At 43.7% G+C, this 13,765-nt stretch overlaps 1 protein-coding gene across 4 annotated transcripts in view; it reads left to right on the plus strand.

Annotated features, from left to right (window-relative positions):
- Window positions 1-815: 815 nt before the first annotated feature.
- GPRIN3 (GPRIN family member 3) overlaps window positions 816-13,765 on the plus strand; it is a 34,617-nt gene continuing 21,667 nt past the window's right edge. For 2 of the 4 annotated variants that reach the window (XM_050338353.1, XM_050338355.1), the window contains exon 1: window positions 816-1,270. The gene's annotated coding sequence lies outside the window, so the exon portion shown is untranslated. Of the gene's footprint in view, window positions 1,271-1,359; window positions 1,706-13,765 lie in introns of those variants that run through there. The other 2 variants (XM_050338354.1, XM_050338356.1) reach the window with 1 other exon arrangement.

Here is a 13,765-nt window from a genome sequence, read left to right on the forward strand (position 1 = left end):
AGAGCTACTAGGAAGCCTTGGATGCCCTAGTGCTATAAATCTTTTCCTCTCTCCACTCTCCTCTCCTTCCAGTGAAGTTCCCTCATTCTTGGGATGTTCAGGCTCTTCTGCTGATTTGGTTTTGGCACATGTGAAAAAGTGGTTATTGTTGGTGAATACTGAAAATGGCTCTTAAATTTTCCGTATTAGATAACTGCCAGAAAGCCACACTCAAGGCTATTACATAAATATGTGCTGATCCTAGTGGCCACTGTTAGGCAAGAAATTACATATGCCATAGTAGGAAATGTAAGACGTTTTTCATAATCACTTAACCCATGAGTTGAAGAGATTTAGGATCAATAACTGAGCTAGAGGATGTTTGGCAAAGTAGTGAGTAAAACATGGGTCCATGCATATGGATCAAGGAAATATAATCCATTGATATCTATGAGGATTAGAGATAAAAATTATTAGGTCCCCTAGTCAACTGTTCTTCTTCCCCCCTCAACCTTTTCCATATTGCAATAGAAATCTCACATCTTGTCCTGTAGCTCTTTGAAATCCTTCTCCTATTTATCCCTAAAGGATGGCAGAAGAGTTAAAATCTTCTCAGTTGAAAACCTGTACTTGACTTCACTCTCCGGGCACTGCAGAACCATTTCCTGTGACTGCAGCAGGGAGAGATAAAATTCCACTGTGGTGGGAATAAACCGAAATTACATCAAAGATTTCCAGATAATAAGAGTTCCAAGCCAAAATATCTTTTGCTGCTTGGATCTACTTTTTTTTTTTTTTTTTTTTTTAGCCAAATAGGGCAGTGCTTCATACAGGAAGCCACATTTGCCTATCAAAACCAACAATCCGAATTGAAAGTGTGACAAGAACTGATGCTGAACATTTGCATACACTGCAATTCCCCACGCAAACCTGTACCACCCGGCAGGCAGAGGGCTCGGGACGTGCCTCGCCGGCTGGCTGCGGACACACGCAAGACCAACACAGGTGGACGGAATTGGTGGATTTGGGATGTGAGGTTCTAGCTCCTCTGCCGTGAAGCAGCTCAAGTTCGTAGTTTTGGCTTAGCAGCTGCAGAGAAGCGGCTGGCAGAGGCGACAACGCAGAGGGAGCCCGGCGCTCTGGGGGGATTGCCGAACCCTCCCGGGGGGCTGCCCAGGGCCCCCTGCCCAGCCCCTGCTGCAGCACGGGAGCCGGCAGCTCCCGGGTTATAAAAGCCAGGCGAGGCCTGGGGTGGGGCTGGCGTCAGCGGGAAATGTCTCCCTGGAAGCAGGTACGTGCCCGCGCCCTCCGCGCTTGGGAGGGCTCGGGGCGGGGTGCGGGCTCTGAGCGCGGCCGGGGGGTGCCGCGGTGCCCTCCCCGCCGGCTGGGGGCTGCCCGCGGGAGCTGCCCCGCTCTCCCTGCGGCCGCGGGGGGAGCCCGGCTCCCCGAGCCGGCCGGGACCGGGAGCCGCGTCTGCCCGGGCGGCGGCGGAGCCTGCCGGGGGCCGGGCTGCCCGAGCCTCTTGTAGTGGGCACGAACCGCCTCCCTCCTGTCCCCGCGGCGGGAAGGGCCGCTCGAGTGGAGCCCTCCTGGCTCCCGCCCTCCTGCCGCCGCCGCACACCCCGAGGAAGGGCTTGTTTTCCTGCCCGGATGATGGATTTCTCCGCAAGGTCATCCCTGCCCGCGGCGGCGGTGTGCCCGCGGCTCCCCAGGCGCCGCCGCGGAGGTAAGGGGTGGGGGGATCGTGAGCACCTGCACACACACACGCACCAGCGAGTGTATTCGGCACCGGAGAGGAGCGGGGTGGGTGCGCAGGCAGGTGCCCGGGGCGAGGCGGGGGGGGTGCCCCGCCCTGCTCGCCGCAGGGTGCCGGGCGGACCGAGCTGTGCCCGGGCAGCGCATCCCGAGGGGCCGGGCTGTGCCCCGCTCTCCAGCGGGTGGGCGGTGGTCGGACCGGGCCAGCCCCGAGGGCGCCTCTTTCTGCCTCTACTCGTTTCTTCCGGCGCTTGGAAGCGGCTTTGGCTCCCTCGTGGTCTCTGGGAGCGCGGAAAACTTAAGGGGGGAAAAAAAAATAAAAAAGAAGAAAGGGAAAATGATCAGGCGCCCCCCCACCACCGTCGGGACGGGACGGGGGGATGCGCGGCGCCGTCGCCACGGCAACGTGCCCGCCGTGTCGCAGCGCGGAAGGTGCCCCGGAGGCAACCCCAGCCCCCCGCCTTCTGCTGCCCGGCGAGGGGGCGTCCCTGGGGCCCTCCCCGGGGCGAAGTCGGGTGGACGCAGCGGTGCGGGGGTCTGCTTGGCCCAGGGTTCCCCAAGGGGCTGTGGGGGCACCGGGCCGGGAGGGGCAGGATGGTCCGAGCTGGGATGTCGCCGTCAAGTATCATCACACCAGGAGCGCTGGCCGGGTGATGTCCCCAGTGTGAGAGCCTTGCCGCCCGCCTGCATCGGGGCCTTGTGGCTGGGATCGGATCCTTCACGGGCCTTTTCTTGCTGAAGTTGGTGACAAAACTACTGATGGTCTTGCCGGCTCCTGGTCTGTGGCTTGTGTTTTCCTCGTTCGGCCTGGGTTTTGTACCCCATAAAGGCCGTGGCTTCATTAATGCTTTATTCATTAATTCTTCCTTTTTCTCTCAAGGAAGATAACGATGCTGGTGGTGGATTTATTAGACTCATAAGGAATTATTATGATCCCATATTCTGACCTCTTCCATAATATAAACCACTATAAAGGCTATTCCCCAGTGATTCCAAGGTCTGGCCCACCAGCCTCTTTAAACAGTTTTGATTTAATGATTTCCAACGATGGGAATTGACTGCATTCCTGGATAATTGGCTCCAATTGTTAATCTCTTTGTTAAACGTTTGCATCTCTTTTCTACTTTGAACTTTTCTGACTTCGTCTTCTTGCTACTGGATCTTGTCTTGTCTGTCAGATTAAATAGCTATCTAGTTTCAGATGATCTGTCTGCTCAAGTGTTTAAGGGCAGTAATTAAATAGCTACTTAACGTTGTCTCTGAGATAAATAGACCTGACTCCTTTGGTCTCTCCCTGGAATGCAGATGCTCCCCAGGAGAAACGTGTGGGCTGGTCTTCTCTGAGCCCCCACCACTGTCCTTGCTGGCCACCGGGCACTGCACTGTGGATTCCAGGAAGGCTCTTGTTAATGTCACGTGTGGAGATAATAACCTCGTGCTCAGTATTCCCTTGTCTATTCACCCAGCGGTACAAACTTTTCTTTCCCACGACTACACAGTGGGAACTGCTGTTCCGTTAGTTACAGGCAGTGATCCTTGCATTTCCTTGTGAGCCAGGGTTTTCTCAGAAGCTGGTTGTCTGTCCTGTAAGGGGCATTTAAATTAAATCTTCCTACATGTATAACTTTGCATCTGCCTATATTTAGGAGATTTGTTCCCTCCTTGAGTCACTTCAGTTCTAGGGAGTCTGCAGCTCGGGAATCACATCAGACCTGTGGTGTCCTCTAGAACTCAAAAGAGTTTCTTTTCATGGGACCTCCATCCTAAAAAGTCTGTCTTCTTCTTCGTAGTACTCTAGATGACCTTAAAGTTATTTGAATTTTACTGGAGGAGAAGTTATACCTAGTAATATACAAACCAAAAACAGCAAGTGCCCACTACAGTGATTTAGTTTTGTAACTGCTTTTGTTCAGCTGGGCCTCCCAAGTGTTGGTGAGGGAGAAAGAGAATTGCTTTTCTGTCTTGGAGAATTGTAAATGCCACTACTGGGTATAATGTGTAGGCTATCACACACAGTTTCATTATGTTGCAAGTCTTGAGCTTGAATATTGTTTTACTTTCCTGAAGTATGCTTTTTTGTTTCTGGAGGGAGGTGGCGGGTTAGTAATCAACTTGACTTACCCTGTCTACAGGCTTAATGCGCACTGAGGGAGGGCAATGTGAGAAAGGTCCAAAAGTTAAAGACCTGTACATGCCGACTAGCCCATGAAGTAAGTGATATGAGGATGATGCTTGTAAGTAAGGTTGGTTTGCGTGAATTAAGATAACTGGTTTCAGCCTTTAGAATGGTCTAACTGTCTTCAAAGTGCTAGAATTAAGGAAAGTACGTTCTGATTGTGTAATGGCTTAAATGTCAGGACAGTGAACGTTCTTGAATTTCATGAAGATTTTTTCATTACAAGTCCCTGAAAATGTCTCTTCAGAAAATTTCACTAAGTATAAATAGCGATGGACCCGTAAAAGGTCTGAAAAGTCATTACAAAGTTCAGATATCACATCTGATTGAATAAAGTATCACTGAGCTCTAGAATTATGGTGAATTTTCTACAGGCTGGTGTCAGAATCTTAGGAATTGTTTGTCAATTGTTTATACAATTGTATATATGAAATTTTGAAGCATTATTACCTGAGAGGTATCTTTCTCTCACACATTCAAACTCAGCTTCTGTACCCCAAATTAGGGGATATCTGAGTTTTTTCAACATAGGCTTTCTCTTCTCGAGGTCGTACCTTCTCTTCAACTCCTTTCACAATCAGAAGAATATCTGTATTTTCTATAGGGTCCCAAAAGTTACAAATTTCTGAGTTTATGATATCTGTCCAGGGTTAGCCCTGCATTAAGATTAGTGGCTGTTAATTAATCCTACAGGGCCAGGACAGACAGACAGAAGATAGTATTTTTTAGTCTCAGACTGTCCAGAAGTGCTGTCCAGAAGTGTCTGTCCAGAAAGTGCTAGGTTAGAATTAGACAGACTTCTTTAGCAAAATATTTTGGCAGTAGTAAAACCTGTCAGATTCGGGTCCTGCAGCTGTTACTGCCATCTTTATTTTTAACAACATAAACTCCCTCTCTCAGATGCAGCCAGAGCTAAGGAGAACAACATCCTGCCTCCAATTTGTGAAATCGTCACTGATGTAGGAGTACAAGCAAGCTGCTTCCAGTCTCACAGCTACAGAGCGACATTTCATAACTCATGATTGCGCTTCTAGCAGTGCATCACTTCTTAATTTATAACTCCCACATTAAAGGCAGAGTTGGGATACAGGCTAAATCTGATGCCTTTGTGGATTTAAGAGCAATCCTGGATTAAGAGCTGACATTATCTAAGGGTATGTAACAGACTTCATAGCTGATAACACTGTACAGCAGTTATGAAAGTTTTATGAACTGGTTCTATTAGTGTAAAATTCTTTAAAATTAGTTGTGATGTTACTGGCAGTATTTTCGTATTATTATGGCAGGTTAGAAGTATAACAAAAACCTCCCAGAGTTGTTTCTGTATTAACCTTGGATATGAATTTGGTGCCCTCGTTGTAAGCCTTAGTCCTATGTGACAGGATGCCTAAACTGATCCCCTATTTGGTCTTACATGTTGGATCATTTAGGTAAACATAACCTTTTTGAGAGAACAAAAAAAGAAAGATTGGTAATTTTACTGAAGGAAAACAAGTTCTGGACATGGTCTGAATTAAATTAAATTACTGTCGAGTAGGAAAACCGTTTGAGAGCATATCTGAGTACAGTTTACTTTTGCAAATAGTAAAAATAGTAAAGGTCTATGTATATCTGTTTTATTATATACATGGACTTTGAACTTGGTAACAGTTCTATAGAAACAAGGGCTGGTACCGATTAAAAATTTAATCACACATGATCAGTTACTTATTAACGTTGAGCGATTTGTCTCTTGGGAGCCTGTGGCTAAGAGTTCACATTTGTAAACTGGCAGCAGATCCTAGAGGGTAGAGGTGTCAGCATGCTGCTGAGTAAGTAGAGAAAAAAATGCAATGCCAACACTTGGAACTCCATGTGGTGTGTGGAGGAGAGAGGTGAAGGGAAAGGCGGGCACCAGATAATCAGGAATCAGCCTTAATATCACTTTGCCCCTATTTGTCCTCTGTCAGTGGACACATGTACGTGAGGAAAACAATTAAGTCAAGGGAAGAATGCCAAGAATCACGAATATTACAATGAGTTGTGGTAGAAGGGCGCTACAGCTGTGTCCACAGAGGACAGATACTGAATTCTTTCCCTCGCTCGCCCCCATTTCTGACTCCGTGATCCTGTGTAACAAAACTTGGTGGCAGGTATGGAGGCTATTACCACAACCAGTATCAACCAGACATCCAAGAAGGTACAGCTCTATATTGAATGATCGCGGAAAAAGAGTGTTTCTGTTACATCTGTGACTATAAGTGTTGGCAACACCCGTTACTTCTACTGTTTATTTTACTGTATTTATTATACATTAGTAAAACGTACTAACAGTTGAGTTTCCTTGTTTCTTTGCCTGTTTCCCTCCCTCTGACAGTCTTTTTCTTAGAAGAACAAGAGGGAATTAAGGAGGAGACAGGCACCCCAGTGCTTTGTTAAACTATTAGTATCTGTGCCATCAGCATCTCTAGCTACTATTAGTATCTCTATCTAACATGGGAAACCAGCTCTTGAGTTGAGACAAAAAGTTTGTATCACTTGGCAAATGATAACAATTCACTTCCCAAGCTAAGTTATATCACTGTTGTCTAGCTTTGGATAAGAAATATTCTGCTGAGAGAGTGGAAAAAAAGTTTTTTAGAAGAGGACCACAAGAAGAACGTATTCTGAGATATTTATCATCTCTACCTCAGTGCAACCCTCACAGTCACTGCTAAGGAAACAAACTCAACTGTGATAAAATAGATGTGAAGCACATTGCTAGACAGGAATCTTCACTGTGGTCTGGTAACCTTCTGATCCAGAGAGCAGCAGCATTGCTAAATTTTAAATGATTCATATTGTCTATGGATTGATCAGACTTACACAGGAATAACTTATGCCCTCTCATTTGTGTGCCTATGCATTAATGCACACACAAATGGGGGGAAGAGCAATGTTTCCTGAAGCATTGGCAGTCTGGCAAATTCCAGCAAGAGCTCATAAAGCTATCTCAGTGCTTCAATCAGCTACAACTATGTATTTGTTCAACTAAAGCATAGATTAGGACTGAAGTCAGTAGTGTAGGAGAGGTTACTTGAAGACTGCCTGCAACCAGAAGTATTCTTTTTGTTTGAAAAAAGCATATACCAAACATAAGCAGAATGTAGTGACCAAATATTCAGGCATATCTTACTATTTGCCAACTTTCTGGCTTTTTTTTCTTATTTTTTTCTGCTAAACGGACAAGGTGCTTCTAAAAATTTTGGGAAGTAATCAGTGGTTGCTTGGATTCTCTCTGGGACATCTGTATCTTGAGATTCTGCTGGAGCTCAGTGGTGGTAATTAATATTGTCAGCTCTTCAAAATCATCATGCAATTATCACCAGTGGGCACTTTGTCCTGAAAAAGAGGATGGCTTTTTATATGCACATGTGGCTTTCTTCTTCTTTTGGAGAAAGTTGAACAAATATTGGCTATTGAGATCGGCATCCCAGATTGCATTCTAGTGGTGAAAATCTCTTTCCCAGTTGATGCTAATGTGTAAACAAACAAAAAGCTCAGTTTTTAAAAGAATTCAAAAAAAGGAAAAAAAGGCAAAATGAAACAAGGAACTGTGCAATTATTTTTACTGCTTTTCATGCAAACCCCCCAACAAATTCAAATAGAGAGCATGAATACTATGCTACATTATGACTAATCTTAAAAGGATACTATAAAAAGCAATGGCTTATCTCAAATGATGACAGTGAAGTCAGTGAAGAATTAATTCAGAAATTTTCCAGTGACTCCAGGACCCCTTTTTACATGCAAGACTATACCTGCTGTTCCATGCAATAATCACTAGAAAGCTGAGCAATCAGTCAAGATGTTATCATGGAAACAGCAGGAATTTCCAACACAGGATAACAAAGGATCTGCTATTTACCTTACATTTGATCAACAGGAGTCAATTCACTAACATTTATGTGAAAAAAAAAAAAATTACTTGGTTAGGCATAAGTTTCAGATGGATGGATTTTTCCTTTCCTGGGTGAAACAGAGAAGGAAAAGAATAGTAGACTGGTTACTAATCTGATTTTACATGGGTTTGGGAAGAGATTAGTGTTCCTGTTGGTAGCAGGTAGAGCTGCTGTATGGTTTCTCTGGTCAGGGAAATGTTGTGTCTGGCAGCTTTGGGGTGAGCAGTGTCCCTTAACTGAAAGCCAGCCTGACTGAAGGGGATTTTCTGCTTGCAGGCAGTCATTTTGTCATAGTAAAGAAACTGTAAAACACTTTGAAGTCCTGGAGTGGTGAAGGTGTGCTGCCAGTGAGATCTTAGTTCAAAAAGTAGCTTGTCTGCTGAGCGCTCAGGGAACAGTTCCTCCCTTTCCATAGGATCCTAGGACTCTGACTGTGGAGTTTTGCCAAAAACAGGATCAAACAACATAGTAAATCTGGAAAGTTGGTATAATGGACTAGATAAGGAATCTTCTATCAAAGAAGATGATGTGGACAGGGCACTTGCATTTTAGCAAGGCCCCAGTTTCTTAGACTGCTGGAGCTACAATTCAGAGCAGCTTTTAGGATGGCCTTTGGACATAGAGAAATGAATTAGATATCACCAGGTCCCAACTTCAGGAAGCAGAGAGGTGTAAAAGTCCTATAAATCTTCCTAGATCAGCTCTCCTAGAAGCAGTCTGGCTGTTGGAGTTAGCTAGACCTTTGGCTAGAAAGTGTTGAAGGATAATCACCCCTTAGTATTGAATAAACTAAAGGGTCACTTTTATTCATGTCACTCTCCTTTCTCTGAAGCATCAGTTTCAAGAAAAACTTCATGCAATTGAAAGATTAGGCTTGAGATGAATCATTAAGAAAATTATGAAATATAATAAGCTTTCTGGGGAGTGTAGTAAGAGGTAGAAGTAATGTGATAAAATACTTGTCAGAAAGATGATGCTCTTGAGAAGAGCAGTATGGAAACAAGATGACAGAATTATTCTACTCTGAAAGGCTGGTATTTCACAACTCCTTATAATGTGGTATGCTGCAGCATACCACAGCATCTCCATATTTATTAAAATATGTTAATCCTCCCCTTGAGGTTAATAATTTGGGAATATCTGTTAAAAACCAGAAAAGAGGCTATGAAGGTTTGCATGAGTTTGAGAACTCAGATTTCTGCTCAAGCTAAACACTAGCTTTACAAGATCTGTTGTTTCAATACTGTATAAAAATAAAATACACTTTCTATTCAGTTCATAGGGATAGGTATCCCAAGTACAAATTCAGCTGTGGTAACATTTGACAGTTCTTAGTTCCAGCACCAAAGGCATTTTCACAGAAAGGGCAAGTGGTATTTCAAAGAGTCATCTCAAGTCCATGGTATGGCAGAATAAAGTGGCCAGTCCCTACCTGCTGTCCAGTTCTTCAAATAAACCTGTTCATGCCATAAGAACAAGCATTAGTGACTTCAAATGTGCTTTCACCTACCTCAGCCAAGAGCTGATTAGACTTGGAAGACCGTACCAACATGTGATGCCTTTGGGTCAGGACTGTGCAGAATTTGTGCTGTTATCTCATGCCTGAGAACATGGGGGTTCATCAGCTAAATTCAGCCTGTGGTTCTGGCCATGTGCTAGCAGTGCTAAAAACACATGAGGATGCACTGCAGACTGTGACTGAGGAATAAAAGATGTTCATTCATTTTGGAGCTCTCAAGTCAAGCAAGCTCCATCAGGAGATGCAGACAAAAGTTTTAACAAATGGGTATTACAAAAGGATTAGCTTCATTAATTTAGCTGCTTGTGCTTTTGGCACTCAGGAATTAATCCAGCCTTTATTGATTGCTTGAGTCTCAATTAGCTTGATGGAAGGGGAAGGGACAAGCAGTTTCCTCCTGCATATAGCAGGCATAGAAACTAACAGAGATGGTCTTGCCTTTGGTAAGAAGAGAGGTCTTTACCTCCTGTCTGGGTTCAGTGTTTGCATCAGCTTACAGGGAACAATCCACAAACCTCAAGTCATGGGGCCCCAGTGCAATAAAATCAGATAATATCCTATAAGGCCTGGGAGCCTTCCTTCAGAGATTCTCTTCTATTACATGGTCTGTTTGAGAATTGCTTCCAGCTGGACCATGCTTGGCCATTATCACAGAGGCATGTGCAGATGATATTGGGAAATAGGAGAACAGTATTTATCCAGTTCAAAGGATGCTCTTAATATGAAGGGCCTCAGGGGAATATTGCTTGGAAAACATATTTTCATAATAAAATGACCTATTTTAAAATTACAGTTTTCCATGCTGGAGGGGACAGGAAGGTGGGAGGAGGCTTGCCAAAGAAATGGACAATAAGCACACTCACACTTGCTCCCAATGAGAATATGCAGGGACTGAATGTATTAATAAGATAGCACCCTGTTTTGTCTTAGGGTGTTTTGGGGTTTTGTTGGCTCTTTTTTTTTTTTGGGGGGTGGGTGTTGGTGGTTGGTTTGTTTGTTTGGGGGGTTTTTTTTGTGCATTTGTTTGTGGAGTTTGGGGTTTTTTTTGGGGGGGTGGGTTGTTTGGGTTTGTTGGGGTTTTTTGGGTTTTTTGGTGGTTTTTTTTTTTAGCTAGATTACTGCATGCAGACTATTTGTATGTGTCTGCCGTATCCAGATTGGCATGCCTGCAGGAATATGAGCAGATCTTCCTACCAGCAGCCAACTCAAACATGCAGATGACAAGGAGAAAGCCCACACAATGTCTGAGCTGCTTCTCAAAAAGCTTTAGAAGAAAATTGAAGTAAAAGGACGCGACAAAGCTAATAATAGTTTTAAGCATCTACCAAGAAAACACGCTTTAATTACATTACATTTCTAATACTATGATCCCTAGTAATGAGCTCTGTAAAAGTGTTATTTGCGGTTACTCATCACTTCCATCCGTATGGATGCTCCAACACAACCCATGTGGTGTTGTTCCTTCATGAGCAGAGCTTGCCTTCTGGTGACTAATGAATCCCACCTACTCAGCCTCAGTTTGTCTCATATTTGTCTGTTGAAACCTTTCTTCTTTTTCATTGTGATTTATAATCTCAATTTCAGCAATTAAATTAGTCTTTAATGACCCCAAGTTCAACTAGTTGGCAATCAGAACCACACCTGTTATTGTAAAAATCACATAAGCGTCAGTGAAATTTGACCTTGAAGTTAAAGGCTGTAATTCCTTTGATGCAAACCCCATTAATGGACTTGCTGTAGTTCATATTAGGTATAAATTTGGCCTTTTACCAGATGTATATAACCAGAATTATTAAATTAACATGAAATTGTTCCAAACAACATAGTTGCCATTCTGACAGGAAGCCAAACAACATCATCCTTTCAGTCATCCTATCTTAGCTGATTCATAGTGAATGTAGAGCAGATGAGGTAGAGATGAATGGACAGAATATTCAGCTGTGATACTTCAGCCAGCCAGTGGCATACGCTTTGAAATCCTTGTCCTCTACAGTCTTTAGTGATGGTCCTGAAATAGTTCTGGCTGGAACACTGAACAGAGCAATGGTGCACCCTAAACAGCGGATAATGATGATAATGAACTCTCAAGAGTAAAAAGTTTGATTGTACCAAACTTCTGCAAGTCTGGAACCCGTATCCAGTGTGCTTGATGCAGTGAGTGAGCAGAAGGTTCCAAACCCAAAGTTTCCTATGCAATAGTTTGTTGCAATAGCTTCCTATCCTTGAATCTAAGAAAGACCAGAGTGGTAGAAAATTTGCAGGGGAAAAAGACACTGAGCAGGTCTTGTCACTCACGACCTTCTCGGTTCTTCTATCTGATTGCAGAAAGGACTGTTCTGATTGCTTCCTGCAGTCTTCCTGATGCTTCTTTGAACCTTTTTCTGGTTGGGTTAATGGTTCAGCATCTCATATCTTGAGTGGAAACATGTGTGTAAAAGTGTCTGTGTTGTAGCAGATCATATGATGGCTCTCACTAAGCTTTTACACTGTGGAGTTGAAGACGTGATTAGAGGTGGTTTGGGTTAGACCCGTTAGCTTAGTTTTAAAGAGTATTTTGAAGAAGAAATGCATGTGACAATAGATATATATTGCTCCTTGAATTAATGCAGTATTTTTCCATTTCTCTCTCCTCTTGAAGGCTGACTTTGTGTGTTACATGTGAAATTTCATCCATGGGCTCTTGAGCTGACCTCTGTGAACAGAATTTAGCTGGGGTAAATCTCTTGTAGTCACCTGGTCTTGATTTTAACTGCTTCACTCTTGACTGTTGAAATGGTTAATTGGTTATATACACTTCCTGACTAAGTCTGCCTTTCTTGAGAGGGTTTCCTGTTTCTGACTGAAAAGGGAGCAGGCACGTACACATTTGTTTTTAGTTAAGTCTATTTAGTCTATTTGTTTTCCTTTTATTTTTTTTTCTTATTTCCCAATACACAGAAAAATACTTTCTGTATGATCACAGAGCAGCTTTCTTGGTCAACCATTGAAAGAAAGAGACCTAATAGATTACCAAAAAAAAAAAAAAAAAAAAATCAGGAAATGGGGGAAAATACTCTTCAGAGGCTTAGAAAGACAGAACAATGCTCAAGTTGAGCGTGCAACATGAGGTAGCAAGATGTAGGAACACGGTCAACACCCCAAATATTTAAGCAGTGTTAAAACTGTCTTTTGCACCATGGTATAGCATCATTTTTAAAAGATTATTTTAAAACATCCATTTATGAACAGTTTCCTGGCCTTGAGCTATATGAAGCTGTGAAATGGTCTGGCAAGGAGCATGCAGTAAGAGGCAGATGGGGATTCAGTGCTGGAGGAGCATTCAAACCTAGGTCCAGTTGGCGAAGGGACAAAAATTCCTCTATCACAAGAACCAACCAACTTACCTTCCCCTGCACATCCTCATTTGTTTTCTGAAAGAGCAGGTCTCCCCCTTCACCCCTTATCTTCTCCTGCCTTCTTAACCAGACAGAATTCAATCAGCAGTTGTAGAGATCTGTCAGCCTCGTAAATGGAATGAAGTTACTGAGCTCACGTGGGAGAAGGCTGGTGTTCCCAAGGTCAGCATTAACACTCTAGTTTTGTGGGAGAAACTGAGGCATGCTAATCTTGACATTCAAAACTGAGCCATTTCACCTAGTTGTTAGAGAGAAGGCCAGCGGGCTAATGATTTTCCAGATGTTGCAGTTTTTCCCTTAAAATAAAGGGGAAAGCCCCCACACATGAGGGGATAAAATGTGTTTTCTGTCCTCCTGGGCAAGGAAAAGGATAAGAGTTTTGAAGCGGTAGTGGGGGATTTTCCAGCCCATCTGCAGTGCTAACCACACATCTGTCTCTCTCAAATGACCTCCCATGGCAGTCTGCATTTGCAAAAATGTTTTTCTCCTGTCAACTTGGAGTAGAACAAACCCAACAGTTTCTCTGTGGCTGCCTACACATGTGGTTTAGGGTTGTTAATAAATAGATTAGGGAGCAGAGTGAAGAGAGCTGAGAGAATGAAAATCAGGCTGTAGTAATTACCTGGACTGTGCTGACCAGTAGCTGAGCAGGGATGGAGGTGTGCAGGCTTGTCACCTTACTGACAGCCAGGTTTCTTGGAATGTGGCCTGGGCATTTGATCATATAGTTATACAGTGAATACTTGATAAATTGCACTTAGTTTCATAGCTCTGTACCCTGGACTTACTTGGTCCTCTGACCCAATCTGCCTCTGTCCACATATTTCATTTGTTCTTCGTTGCTTCTGAGTCCCCTTGCTCAAGCACACAGACTACAGGTTTGTAGAAAAGGTCTTTCAGAACAAGTTGCAATAGTTGCTCTCTGCAAGAGAAGCAGTTCATCTGTAAGAAGAAAAGACAATTGAGTCATCGGCTCAGTATCTCATTGACTACTGCCCTGTTTAGACTTCTTGCTTGTCCT

The sequence above is a fragment of the Myiozetetes cayanensis genome, unplaced genomic scaffold, assembly GCF_022539395.1.
Source record: "Myiozetetes cayanensis isolate MyiCay16 unplaced genomic scaffold, myiCay2020 scf7, whole genome shotgun sequence".
NCBI classification, from domain to species: Eukaryota; Metazoa; Chordata; class Aves; order Passeriformes; family Tyrannidae; genus Myiozetetes; species Myiozetetes cayanensis.